Raw genomic sequence first — 13,364 nt, 5'->3', positions numbered from 1 at the left:
GGCCTTTCGTCTTTTACCTTTTTTTTTTTTTTTTTTTTTGTCGCCTCCACTCTTAATTCTCATTTAAGATTCAATTTAAATTCCCAGAATGAAGCTGGATCCTGCAGTACGAATTCAGGATGTTCAGCAGAACAGTTCTAGGAGTTGCCAAAGCAGCAAATCACCTCAGCTAGTTGCATAACTTAATTACGGTTTATCTGATAAAATGCCACCTTCATACAAGAGACCCCAAATAACATGCTTTCCCTGAAATATCCGGAGTCTGATTCATCTGTTTTACTCCTGCCTTATGCTGGCTTAGCACCACTGGCAACAGCAGCAGCGTTACACCGACGTGAAGCTGAAATAAATCCACGGAGAGACAGACACACCGCAAACACACAGAAATTAATGTGCTTTTCGCTGCTGTTCGTGTACAAACACACAGGGAAAAAAAATAGAAAAAAATTTTTCTTTTCTTCCTCGCTCTTCGCAAGTTCCTGGCTATCATTCTGAAATGTAGATATTCCCATCATGCCTCGGTGTTTTTCAGCCCCATGATGCCCTCACTTTTGATTGTGTAGATGAAGTTGAAGTGCACAGGGTATTTACTGATCCAGTTATCTTGTTCTGTGACAGGCAGAATCAATCAATCAAGGGGCCAGCTTTATGCTTACGTATTCCAGGCACATCTCCGCACTTCAGGATACGAGATCACAGTGTTATCCAGCCAAATTTGATCAACAAATGCAGTTCCCCTGTGCCACAGCAATCTCAGATGAAGATGTTATTATGTGGAACTGAGCAAAGTGATAAAGACAGTACAGAAAAGGGAGGAAAAGTCCAGCTGGACCTTTCTGACAGCCTCTATATACTACGGCTGCAGCATCCCTTTTTCCGAGGCTAACAAAAATAGCACATTCCCGAGTAACTGCTGCAAAATGCTTTCTGACCACCCTGTATCTCTTGGTACTTAATGAAAGAAACATTATGCCGTGGAGTTTGCTAACATATTTCTAAATGTTGGGCAACAGATTACAACCCTTGCCACTGTATTTATGGAGATTTCTATAACACAGGATCACATACTGTATTTTTGATCACTCTCTTGTGAACAAGCATATCAAAACCTGAAAGCCTAAAAATATATTTTAAAATCACAGCTGGCTTAAGCAAGCTTTAAGTTTTTTGGTTTGTTTTTTTTTTTTAAATCCCAGCTACAAAAGGTGCACGTGAATGCGTAAATGTTTAAGTCTGTCTCAAGGAGAGTTGACACCACGCTTTTCTTTTGCCAATAGCTTTTCACTTTGCTATTGCCCTACAGTTATTTTACATTATTTAATCCAAAATACCATCTTTTTGATTCTACCTTTCTTTGCATTTTAAATCTTTAATGGGAGCCTTTGGCAGTCCATGGGCACAATTATTAGATATCTGCAGAGAGAAATTGAAAAATTAATCATACTTTCCATTTTATATTTCTGTACTATACATAAAAATTATCTGGTCTTAAAGCCGCATTCTGTGGTCTTTCGATATTCTCTTCCCAACATGGTAAATACTATGCAAGAATCGGTGTATCTTACATTCAAATCTCTTCAGCTAAACAGTTATACGGAGAATGCCGTGTTCTCTTTTAAAGTGCAAAATTTATTTCAGATCATTTTTCAATTACAGGGCATCTGCTGCTACTTCTTCTGTTATGGACTGCCTAAAAAATCAGGGTAAAAAGTACCCTAGACTAATCATATTGATGATACTGAAGTTGTTTATTACCCTTTTATGGGCTCGGGTACTTAAATTACAGCTTTTCACAACTGTATGCAAAACGTGTAACATAATCCTTATGCAGTTTATTACAGAAACTGATATATGCATTAATCTGACCTTTGTCTAAATAGACCCTTAACCACAGGGAAAAAAATCCAAAGGCATCTATCGGCGTGTGAGCAGTATCAAAACTGCTAAATCTATTAACTTTGTTTTCCTTTCACTATTATTAAACTGGAAAGCAAAATTCAACTGGAAAATTATGCCATTTGGGTTCCCTTGTCATCATGTAGTAAGTATGAGAAATATATGTGCAATAGCCAAATGGCCAATAGACAAAACACCCACTCCAAGTGACGTACTGTTTTCCATACCACTCAGACAAAATCAAAACAACAGAGCTGTTGCAAACAAAAACAAAATAACATTTCCCATAAGCATTCCAGACAGAGAAAATTTACAGGAAAAGAAAGCTGGGAAAAGACCCAGAGCGAAGCGAGCGTTTGTACCTCCAGCCATAAAACCCGCTTCTGCGGAGCTGGTAAACAACAGTTTAGCACTGAAAACACAGCAAGGCTAACAACTGATTCATCGTCAAACTCCGGAGGGAAAGATTTCCATCAGATGGGGGGGCTGCGGCGGTGGGGAGGTCCGGCCGCCCGCGGCCCGGGCGCAGGCAGCGTTGCCCGTCCCTCCTGCCCCCGCGCGAAGGCAGATGCAGCCAAGGAACGCGTTTCATTCAGAAAAGAGCAGGATCTGAGCCGGCACGGGGAACAGCACCAGCGATAAAGCAAGGAGGGGAAAGTAAACAGTCAGGTTGATTGCTTCGGAGCAGTGTGTTCTGCAGAGACTTCAAAAAAAAAAGAAAAAAAAAAAAAGAAAATCCAGCTGTTTGGGTTTTGTTGGGTTTTTTTTTTAAAGTCCTTCCAGCTCTCTGTGCAGCCTGGCGGAATAACAACTTTAAAAAGTGAAGATGTCGCTTTTTTATAGCTGACTCACATTTATATAACTTTGTTAATGCATCTGCTCCCAGGAAGTTACAATATCTGTGTTTAGCTGCGATACCTGCCCATAAATCGTGGCAGCGCGGCGAGTATCAACAGCTGCATTTTACTATTTCAGCCCGTCAGTTTACAGTGTCTCCATCACAGCGAATTCCTGTCAGCTGCACTCTCGCTAACACAATTCCTATGTTTTGCCTGGCAGTAAATGGACGCTCCTGCCCCAGCATCATCTAAACAACTCTGTTAACATTTGCCCCCGAGCGTCTCTCTCTTTGTCCAGTCCCTGTCTTCTAACAGATGTCATCCAAGTCTAATCAAGCATAAAATGGTCATAAATATTTCTTTCTGGTAGATTTCACATTCGCATTTCATGCAGGGACATGATATTTTTCTGCTACCTCCAGGGAGTACCTAATGCAAAAACCAGTTACTTACTTTCAAGGCTCATGTTCCTTTAGTAAAATGCAGCACATGTTCTCAGTTCAAAGACATAAAAAGGCACAGGACTTTATCTTCTTTTGTTTAACTGCACCCTTTTTTTTTTTTTTAAATAACGTGTGCCACAGCTTCCATCTAGGCATGATATTGTCCTCCGCTTAATAGGAAAGCCCACGACCACACAATGCCAAATTTTGACCCCACCACTCTCTCAAGCACAAGCATTTTTTAATTTCATACTCCCATACCTTAATTGTTGCACAAAAGATAGATTTTTTTTTTTTTCCTTCCCTTGAGTTATTTCAGTTAACAAGCTATTTAAAGACTTCACAAGATCAGAAGGCACTTCTCTATTTTGGTTCATTTTATGCAAAATTTTGCAACCCACCTCATCATATTTTATTAAAAGTTAAATGATTCTAGGATACAAATTTAAGGTTCGTGCCTATTTAACAGCTGATAAAGATAATCATGAGATATAAGCAATTTCCAGTACTTAAACTTCGATACTTAAACTTTGATAATTCAGGGGAAACTATTCAAGATAATTAATTCTTCTTAATGTCAGAATCATCAGAGAAGTTATATATATCCTTGGTAAACTTGGTAAATAATATGTCAGACTGGAAAATAAAACTAACCCTGGATTATTCTCAAAGCCATATGTCTTATTATTTTTTCCCGTTATGTTTGTCAAAGCAGAAATATGACATAGCTATTTAAAGTGAACCACACAACACTTAAGGATATAGATCACAACAGCGAAGCTGTTTTTCCTCCTCCTTCTCCACTGAGCCTAATATTTGATTACTGTTAGTCAAATCAAGCTTTCAGGCAAATAATCTCCATTTTTTAAGTTAATGAGATGTGGTCATGTCGACAACAGCTTGCAGAAACTTTTAAATCCAATTCCTACAGGCGCTGCTGGCCTCTTTTACAGCAACCACTGTATGAATGAGTCAAATTTGCCAGAATGGCTTATGGAGACAAGTGCACACTTTAAAGAGGCACTAATTAAAAATACCCACTGGTATCATAATTTAAATACCATGAAAATAAACTGTAGAAGTAGCTCAGCTACAATCTTACGGCTTTCCTTAGAGCTCGTTTACTTTAACTAGATGATGTTTTATTGCAGATGTATTCCTAGCTAAAAACAATTTTTTGTCTTGGAGGAATTCAAGATTTTGATATCATTAAACAATTTATGTTAGTATTTGTTTCACATAAGCTATTAAGCAAGCCCCCCAGAACAAGTGCTAATTGAGAAAGATGCAAGGAAGTAGAGTGCTGAAGTAAGCAGCAAATTTATACTGTTGGATTTACTGCTCTATCTGCAACTTCCCCCCTCATTACAGCTCTCTTTCTCCCTCTCCCTCTCTGCTATAAGGCTCCCAGCTGTACTGAATCCCGTTAAAACACTTTCCTTGGATGCTATTATCTACTGCTTTCCTTAAAAAAGGAAGAGGAGGAAAACGGAGAGAGAGAGGTGGAGCTTGGTATTATTCTTGATGCACTTCCCTGGCCACAACTTCTCCAAAACCCCTTTTGTCTTTCTGATTTTTTGGCAAGGAATGCGAGCGGCACAGCTGTAGTGTAACAAAAGCAGACATGAGACCAAAAATAAAATTAAAAAAAAAGTTGGTGCTGAGAGGGTTAAACCTATTTAAGGGGTTAAATATGCAATTACCGCTGACTAAAACCAGAGAGACATATAGATAAATAGAAGAAATGAAGTCCCCAGGTTCCATTCAGAAGCCTTCATCACATTACTACCAGACAGAAAACTCTTTAAGTACCATTTTCAGATGTTAAATCATTGTTCGTGCAGCACATATTCTCACTATTCCTGAGGGAACAATATCTGAAGACAGCGTGCTAACAAATGCAATCCAGTAAACAGGCATTTTTCCTCTTGTTGTTAGTACCTTTGTGTTCCAGCTCCCAGCTCTGTCATCCATGCCTTCTCTCTGCTTTGAAGTTAAAGTACTGAATGAGCATTGTCATCTATTATCCAGAGTGTGCATGTAGATTATAAATAAGAAATAAAAGTGACTTTCAGTACACTGCTTTTGCATTAGCAAGTTGCCTTCTCTGTTACCTCCTCTGTCCTTCATACGTTGCTACCAACATTATATTAAAAACCTGACTTTAAGTGTCTCTTGTAGAATGCTATAAAATATGTACACAGCGGAGACAAAAGTTCTATTGAAACAAACAAGTCCAGCAGTTTAACCAGGTTCATGAGTTCAGCTTCGATAGACTGTTTAACCCTTATCTGCAGATGTCCTTCAGGCCCCCGACACGTTAATTGCATCCCCGGCTTCGTTTGCATGCACACTACTGAAAACACAGAGCTATTAATTACACTGAAGTTTATTTACAGAAAGAGCCCTTTTCTACTATTAATCAATTATTTATTAATATTTTCCGGCGTAACGATCTCATGACATTTTTCATTTTAAGGCCCAGAATAAACGCTCTTCACACGAGTAACAGCGCTGACCTATTTCAACTGCATCTGCTTATACCTGGTCAGAAAACCCTTCTCCACGAACGTAACTACATTAGAGACTTAAGAAATGCTTGTCCCGTTGCCTCATCTAAAGAAAGAGGTGAGCAAAGACAATCTGCACTTTCGGTGGCCAAACCCCTCAATCTTCCCTCTGGCTTCAGCTGGCTTCACCAAGAGCTGCAGCAGGGCTACAGAACTTCTGCAGCAGGGACAGGTTAATTTGGAAATGGGGATTACTGAGGTCTGGTGTCTTAATCCACACACACTGCCTAAATTATGGCAGTTTAGGAAGAAGAAAGGTGTTTGGAGCCCTGAGGAGTAGTGGGCACCCGGAGAAGTACACACCAGGGATGTCACAGAGCGTTTTGTCCTGGCCCTGCACCAGTGGGGAGTCCCCTGGGCCACCTCTGGGCAAGGGCACAGCGGACCCGGGTCTCACACACCGGCTGCCCAGACGTGCATCTGCAAAAAAACAGGTTCTGGGGAAATCCGAGCAGAGTCAAACCAGGCTGAGCCCAAAGCATGCACTGCTTTGCATGCACATGCATGAAGTCACAGAAAGCCAGCTTCGGGAACAGTAAGCTCAAGCCTGGAAACAATACACTTCTAAATAAGTAACAACAGAACTTTTACACTTAATAAATTCCCCATTATTTAGTGGAACATCCATTTTAGAGGACCAAAAGCACGCTTATGCACCTAGCCTCCCTTCAATTCTATGTTCAGCTCAAAGTCTTGGCAGACATTAGCTCTTGCACGACATCTGTGTTGTTTCAAGATGATGGGAACACAGAGACCTGAAGACCAAAGCTCCTCTGGGGAGGGAGTGGAAAAGGCTGGATGGGACGCACCGCGCGGGGACTGGCAGTGCCTCGGCTGCCGCCTGCGAAACTATGGTATCAGCTGAGATTTCCTGAAAATAAAATCCCTCCGTGCAGCTCCCTGCCTCCGCAGACGGCAGCAGCTTTTGGGGCAGGAGGGAAACCTCTTGGCTCTTCTGGCTGGGCAGCAAAATTTGTGGTACATCTGTGGCTGAGTACAGGCTGGTCAGGTAAGGAATCTGCAGGGCAGGCACGGAGGAGCTCTCCTTCCCTTCATCCCTCCATGTGTCCTGGATCTTTCTTTCTTTCATCCTTTTAGATAAACAATAATGATAGAAGAAGGTTCAAGCACAGTCCAGTGATTTTCACTCGGACATATGGGAGCCAGTCCTTTCATAAAATCCTTTTGGTAAATGGTTCAAGTCCCTGTAAAGACCGGGGCAATCTAGTAATGATTTCCATGGTTGTCGCCTACTGCCTGTCTATAACATCACAAAGAAAAAAATCAGATGGAGAAAAACGGAATGGAAGAGGCGGCACACATCCCTTCCTTCCCTCTACCAGGATAAGATGGAAATGTGATTGTGCTGAACAATCTTTCATTAGCAGACAGCACATCTGCAGGCAGCTCAAACAGCCTGGAGAACCCCGTCCTCCTCTCCCTTAGTTAAGGTAGCAGTGGATGGTGCGATCTCTGGATGCATGACGCGTATCAGCAATGCCACGCCAGTGTATAGGGCATGCTGCTGATCCCTCCATCGGTGCCAGCCCGGGGTGCACCCAGGCACAGGAGCCCCTCCTGCTCTGGGAAAGCACCAAGCGTGGGGCCTAACCACGTCTTAACCCCGGAGAAAGGGGCAGCCCTTGTGTCCTTAGCATTCAGGATCCTTAGTGTCCCCGTGGAAGGTAGACTTAGGCATGCAAACGAGACACGACTGCAATGCAATCACCACCTCAGCTAGCTGCATGGGGTGTATCACTGGTAGAAATACAGCAAGTACCAAATCAGATGCTTGGAGCACAAATCTAAACAAATGCCTACGCAGAGGGTCCTGGGATGTATTCCCAATGTGTCCGAGTACCTTCTCCAGCACAGCCCTGGGCTTCACTTTGTCCTGTGTGTCTCTGGCCTTAAGGGACCTCAGCGGCATCACCAGCCAGTGGTCAGCCTTTCCTCTGCTGATCCTGCATAGGGAGATTTCAAGGGGCTAGAGAGAAAAAAAAGTCATTCCTCTCCACGAAAGATGATCAATCCTTCAACTGGTAGCTGCTGTCTCACTAAAAAAAGCAGCGTCACCTTACAGGACAGCATGCCAGAGATTTCCTGAAAAGCTGCGGTGGCTTTCTTCAGACACCACGGTCCTACCCGCTGGATGCCTGTCGCTCCTGGAGGTCTGTCCCTGCCCACCACACAGGAGAACGTAAAGGGGTATTTTTTTCTCTGGTAGGGGCCGGTTTTCCATCCTCCTCCCATCCACGGGCCTGAACTGAGCCCCAGTCCAGCTCCCTTACTCGGCAAGTTTGTATCTCGCCCAAGATTACTAACAAGTAAATACTGCCAGGTTTCATGAGTTCATTTAACAATAGCTGTATCTCCCCGGCACGAGGGGATCAGCTCCTAAAGACAAGATCAGAGAAGGTGAAAAGCTGGTCTTAGGAAACATGAGATCAGGTACGAAAGGGATTCTTTGCTGTCAAAGCATAATATGTCAGCTTCTGATAAACCTGAATTGCTTCATATACCAAGGATCACTAGACATTAGCTGCTTTTTATATGGCAATATGGTGCAGAGGTTTCAGACAGAATATTGTTTTATGTTGATCATGATAAAACTCTCTGTAGCTTTGATAAAGCCTGCATACAGGCTTTTCATTCAAACTAATGAGTAAGACTGGCTGTTGGATGCCGAGACACGCTCTTGATGCTTTCCAATGGTTCAACTCGTAACTAGGAATCAATTCAGCCTGGATAAGCAAGAGTGTTACTCATCTAAGGGGTTTTGAATGATGATCCCGTTCCCTGTGTTTTCCCTAGGTACATCTGAAAAGGCACGGTGACAAAGGGAGCACCACATGTTGGCAAAGTACATCTCTCACCAGAGGGATCTCCTGGGTTCAGCCTGCTCTGAACGAACAGTTGGCTCGCACTGTAATCAGCCATCAAACAGCTCAGACCCTATGGGCTATTCGCTTAGCACGGGCCTTTTGCTGCTCTGTTTTCCAACATCTGTTTCAATGCTTGTCATCTCCCTGCTTTAAACAAATGTACTGCAGATGTCTTGTCTTGTGGACAACAGAGATTTGGCAAAGACGGGAACAGTGGCCTCCAAGTGACAGAGGCACAGCTATGGCAGCTATTATTGGGGGGCTCTGGATGGACTCTGTGCTTTAAACATGAAATGAGATTTTACACTCACACCCCCCGCCCATGTCCCCATTTAAACCTTCTGTTTTGTCCTTCAGATTTTAAAGACTGATGAAGGACAGGGCTCAGGATGCAGACTGAGATGCAGCCTACTCAGAAACATGTGGCCTGAGTCTTCTCAAAAGATTTATCATTGACATGTGCAATTAAACGGGAAGACACAATCATTTGCTCATCTTTTGCTCCAAGGACAATCTGATACAAGACTGGAGATGGAGGGACATGATGTGTGGTAAAGACAGTAGCTTCTGAGACCAGATTCTGGCCTAAAAACAACAGAAAAGAGACTTCCTCGGGCTAAGATTGTGCTTCTGGAAGAACCAATAGATGAAATGGGATACACAACAAGAAATAGGGACGGGCTACTGCGAGGGGTCTCCAGGCGCATCTCTCCAAGGGTGTTCTTTTTACACAAATCCAGTTTGAGCTTCCACTAGGAAAACCAGTTAACTGAGATTTGGCATTTTGTATTTTTTGTACTTTTGCCCCTGTGAACGCATCTTACCTATAGCTGTTTAAGGTTTGGCTGGGGTGAGTTATGTAGTTAATAAGATCCCAACAATTTTACTTTTCATTAGCTTGGTTAATTGGTGCAATAGCTGTAAAGAGGCTGGAACAAGCCAGGTGCTGGCTGGCTGCTCTTCCCAGGGCTGTGTCCTGCCCAGTGAAGGCGGCACAGGTATGTCCACACTGTTTTGAACAACAAGTGCAGATGACAGGTCAGTCCAAGATGCAGGTAATTTTATAAAATCAAGGGGAAAACATGTATCCATTGGTAGGTCTTTGAACAGAGGAAAAAGAGGAGAAGTCCTGTATTTTGATTGTAAAGAGTTCTGATAGTAGTATCTCTAAGGACATTTTCATAAGCAAGCTAGGAAAACATAATCTTAAAAAAATTACTGTATATTGGGTGTATGTATCCATGGGTCACTCTCAGAGTGGAAGAAGATAGCAAATGTGCTGAAGAAGTCAATCTTTTTTTAAGAACAAGACAGATGAAGGAACAGACAACTGGGAAAATGTGGGGGTGATACTACATTGGGAGTGATTGCAAAGATGTTGGAGGAGAAAGCGGAGAAATTGTCTGTAAAAATGGGATGGCATTTATTAAGGATAAATTATAAGATGCTACGATTCAGCTGGAATACCCAAACTTTGTAAATACAGCAAGGAAGACAACCGATTACGCAGCACTTCTTCAGGGGGAAAAAATAAGCCTACGGATTACAGCGGATCACAAGTTGGGTATGAGTCAACAGGGTCATGCTGTTGCAAAAACGACATGTACCACAGTCAGATGCATAAACGGGAGCACTGCCTGCAAGTGATACACTGGGAATTCCATTGCCTCCACTTGCTCCAGCGAGACTTCAGCTGGAGGATCATGTCACTGGAGCACTGCAATTCAAGATGAACACAGACTGATTGGAGACGGTCCAGACAACAGTGACCAGAATGACCACAGCTCTGGAAAATAGGATATGCAAGGACAGAGCTAAGACTGCTTAAGCTCTGAGAAGATGGAGGGTACAGACATGGGAACAGCATTCATACGTGAAAAAGGACGCTGTAAAGAGAAAGGAGACAATCTGCTCTCCGCCTGTTACAGACACAACAAGAGGGAAGAGGTTTTACCTGCAGAATAAGCATTTTGGTCAGGCATTGAGAAGAAGCTTCCTAATAGAGAGATAAGCACCAGAAGACCCTGCCTAAGCAGGAGTGAAACCTCCATTGATAGACTGGTGAGACACGTATCGGGCAGACTCAAGGAGCGTCAAAGACACGCTCTGCTCCTGCCTTTGGTCTGCATGGAAAGACTGGAGGGGGGAAAAAAAAAGTCTGTTTCTCCAAAATCCACCGAGAAAAAGGCGTAAGGCTAGAGAGGAGTTCACAGCAAACCTGGGCTGGTGGGCTGCCCTGTTCTGCGTGTGGCTGTGGCGCCCAGCGAGGCCGTCAGCCAGCACTAGAGAAGTTACTACCGCGGGCTCTCGGTGACCTTGGAAGGATCCCCAAACGTGAACACGGCACGCGCTTCCCTGCCCCCAGGGAAAGGCACATATTTTTGCTCGCAGTTTATGAATCTTTGACATACAGTCCCTATGACACAGCCTTGGAAGACCGTATCTTTTATTTATTATGCCTAGCAATTGTCCTTGTAACCAATTAGGAAAAAAAGCAGGTGGTCAACAGAAACTCTGCAAAATAAAACCCCTCAGCAAAGCAAACACCATACCTTTCTGAGCAAAAAAAAATACTGTAAACAGAGCTAATCACTGCTAAACCCTTATAATCCAGTCCTTGCCCAAGTTAAGAGACTGGAACCAAAAGTAAAACACTTCAAAAAGCATTAATCGGAGGAACTGGTGAATCATTTCTCAAGGAAAAAAAACGAGTCAGAGCTATTTTTAAAAAACTCCAAACGCTTGCCATGTTGTGAAAAGGGGCTCAAACCCACCCCGCCGGCCGGGACTAAGGGACAAGGGGTCCCACGCTGCCCGCCGGGACGGCTGCTCCAGGGACGGCCGCTGCGGGGACCGGGGGAAAGGCTGCCACCACAGGCTTCACCCCAGCAGACGTAAAGGAAGACTTATCGAACAGAAAACGGCCCGCTTTTAGCTCCTCTATAAAATATCTACAGTTACCAGCATTCCCTGTACCTTGCTGAGTATTACGTTCAATAATATTAATAGGCTCGTATTTACCGTATCTTAAAAGCTAACAAACCCATTGCCAGCGCTAATTAAAAAGACAAGAAGCTGAAAAGAAGCAGTGGATTATTTCTTCAATATGGATTCATGCCTAGGTTTAATAAAACCCACTTTAGCGTTATAACCTTACATTTGTTTCAAGAACACTATAAAAGATAAGTCTGCTTTTTGTTGTTTATTGACTTGGAGGGTTTTTCGTTCGGATCTGCAATATAGCATTTACAGCTATGGAAAGGCGATGAAGTAGACTGTTTTCCCTGAACAAAACAACTCTTCTGCTACCCGAATACCGTGTCTGGGATGACGGCCATGAAGAAATCAGCACACCTATTCAGAGAGAAAAACTCTGAATACATGAACAGACAGTAAAACGCAGGATTAGGAAGATTTCTCTGCAACTAACCCTCACTGTGACCTTACAGAAAGCACTTCACCTACCGCTACCAGCGAGTGCCACGGCCAGCTTTTCCAGGCAGTAGACCGTATTGTTTCTCCCAGCCGCAGAGCATGCCTGCATGAAAACCAGAGCTCCCGTGCATGCATGCTCAGCAGATCTGATGCCTTCACCCACTCCAACTCACTCTGCGTGTACATGCCAAGTGTAATGCACATTCCCAGCGGGAATTTTTTACTGCATCACGGCACAAAACCTGCCAAATAAAAATACTGCACTTAACCCATATCTGAGGATAAAATTAATAATGACAGAGCAGTGCCTTAATCAGCCTCTTCATAAAAAATGTTGTAGACTTTCCAACAAAGTCCAGAAGAGTTGCTTTCCATACACACCTCTGTCCTTCTCTGAGTTTGAAGAGGAGGATTGACATAGTATAGGAGTGGGTACGTAATGCAATACAACAAAGTAAAGATAAACTACAGCCGCTCCCCCAAAACAAGAGCTTTTCCTAGGCAAGCTCATCTTTACATCAAATTTCTCATTCAAGCAGAGGCCAGAAAACATCTCCTGGAGACTGCTGAGACTGGACTTTGAGGATCTGAGTGCTACAAATGCTTTCCCATGCATGAGGAGAATTATACCCCATTTCATTTCTAATTTTTCCTGCAAGATGCTGGGCCCCACTGCTTCATAACAAGTTCCATTTCTCCTTCCCCGTGCCTGTCTGACCTTTCTCCTTCAGTGAATCACTTAATTATGTGGAAACAAAAATACGAAACGATGATGGCTTAAAAACACAAATGCCCTAGCTTCATATGTGAGCGAGCAGCCAAAACCCCCAAAGTTGTGGGTCTGCTGCTGATTAAGGATGCCAGAAGGTACTAGGAAAGAGCCACCCTCTGCCTGCACAGCCCTTGTGAACAGCTAGGGACCCTACCCCTGTTTTAGCACGTAGCTCACTGATTACTGGAAAAAGGAGAAAAAAGCATGAATGGCAGACAGTCAGTGGTCTTACAACATTTCACTAGTGTTGCAGTTCTTTCCTGGCAGAGGTTTTTTGGTATCAGTGATAGTAACAAGGAAAATTTAAGGAAAACTTGATTTGAGCACGTCAACAGCAACCACATTCCTTTAGCTTGTGATCACTCTAATTCAAATAGACAAGATTTTTTTCCCCCTCCTTTCCTGCACTTAATTTCCAGGTAGAGTTTGTTAAAGCCTGAAATCCCACCTGAACTTTGGCAAGTATTTCTAGAAAAAAAAAAAAAAAAAAAAGGCCCCATGCACAAATATTTGGCTAAGCGACC

At 43.1% G+C, this 13,364-nt stretch overlaps 1 protein-coding gene across 1 annotated transcript in view; it reads right to left on the bottom strand.

Annotated features, from left to right (window-relative positions):
* The window catches only part of FOXP1 (forkhead box P1), a 230,729-nt gene that overhangs the window by 149,318 nt on the left and 68,047 nt on the right, over positions 1 to 13,364 (bottom strand). The gene's annotated exons all lie outside the window — the stretch shown is intronic.

This window comes from Aptenodytes forsteri, unplaced genomic scaffold, assembly GCF_000699145.1.
Source record: "Aptenodytes forsteri isolate BGI_AS27 unplaced genomic scaffold, ASM69914v1 Scaffold53, whole genome shotgun sequence".
Classification (NCBI taxonomy): Eukaryota; Metazoa; Chordata; class Aves; order Sphenisciformes; family Spheniscidae; genus Aptenodytes; species Aptenodytes forsteri.
Note: the sequence above shows the minus strand (reverse complement) of the source record. Positions and strands in the feature narration are given on the sequence as shown.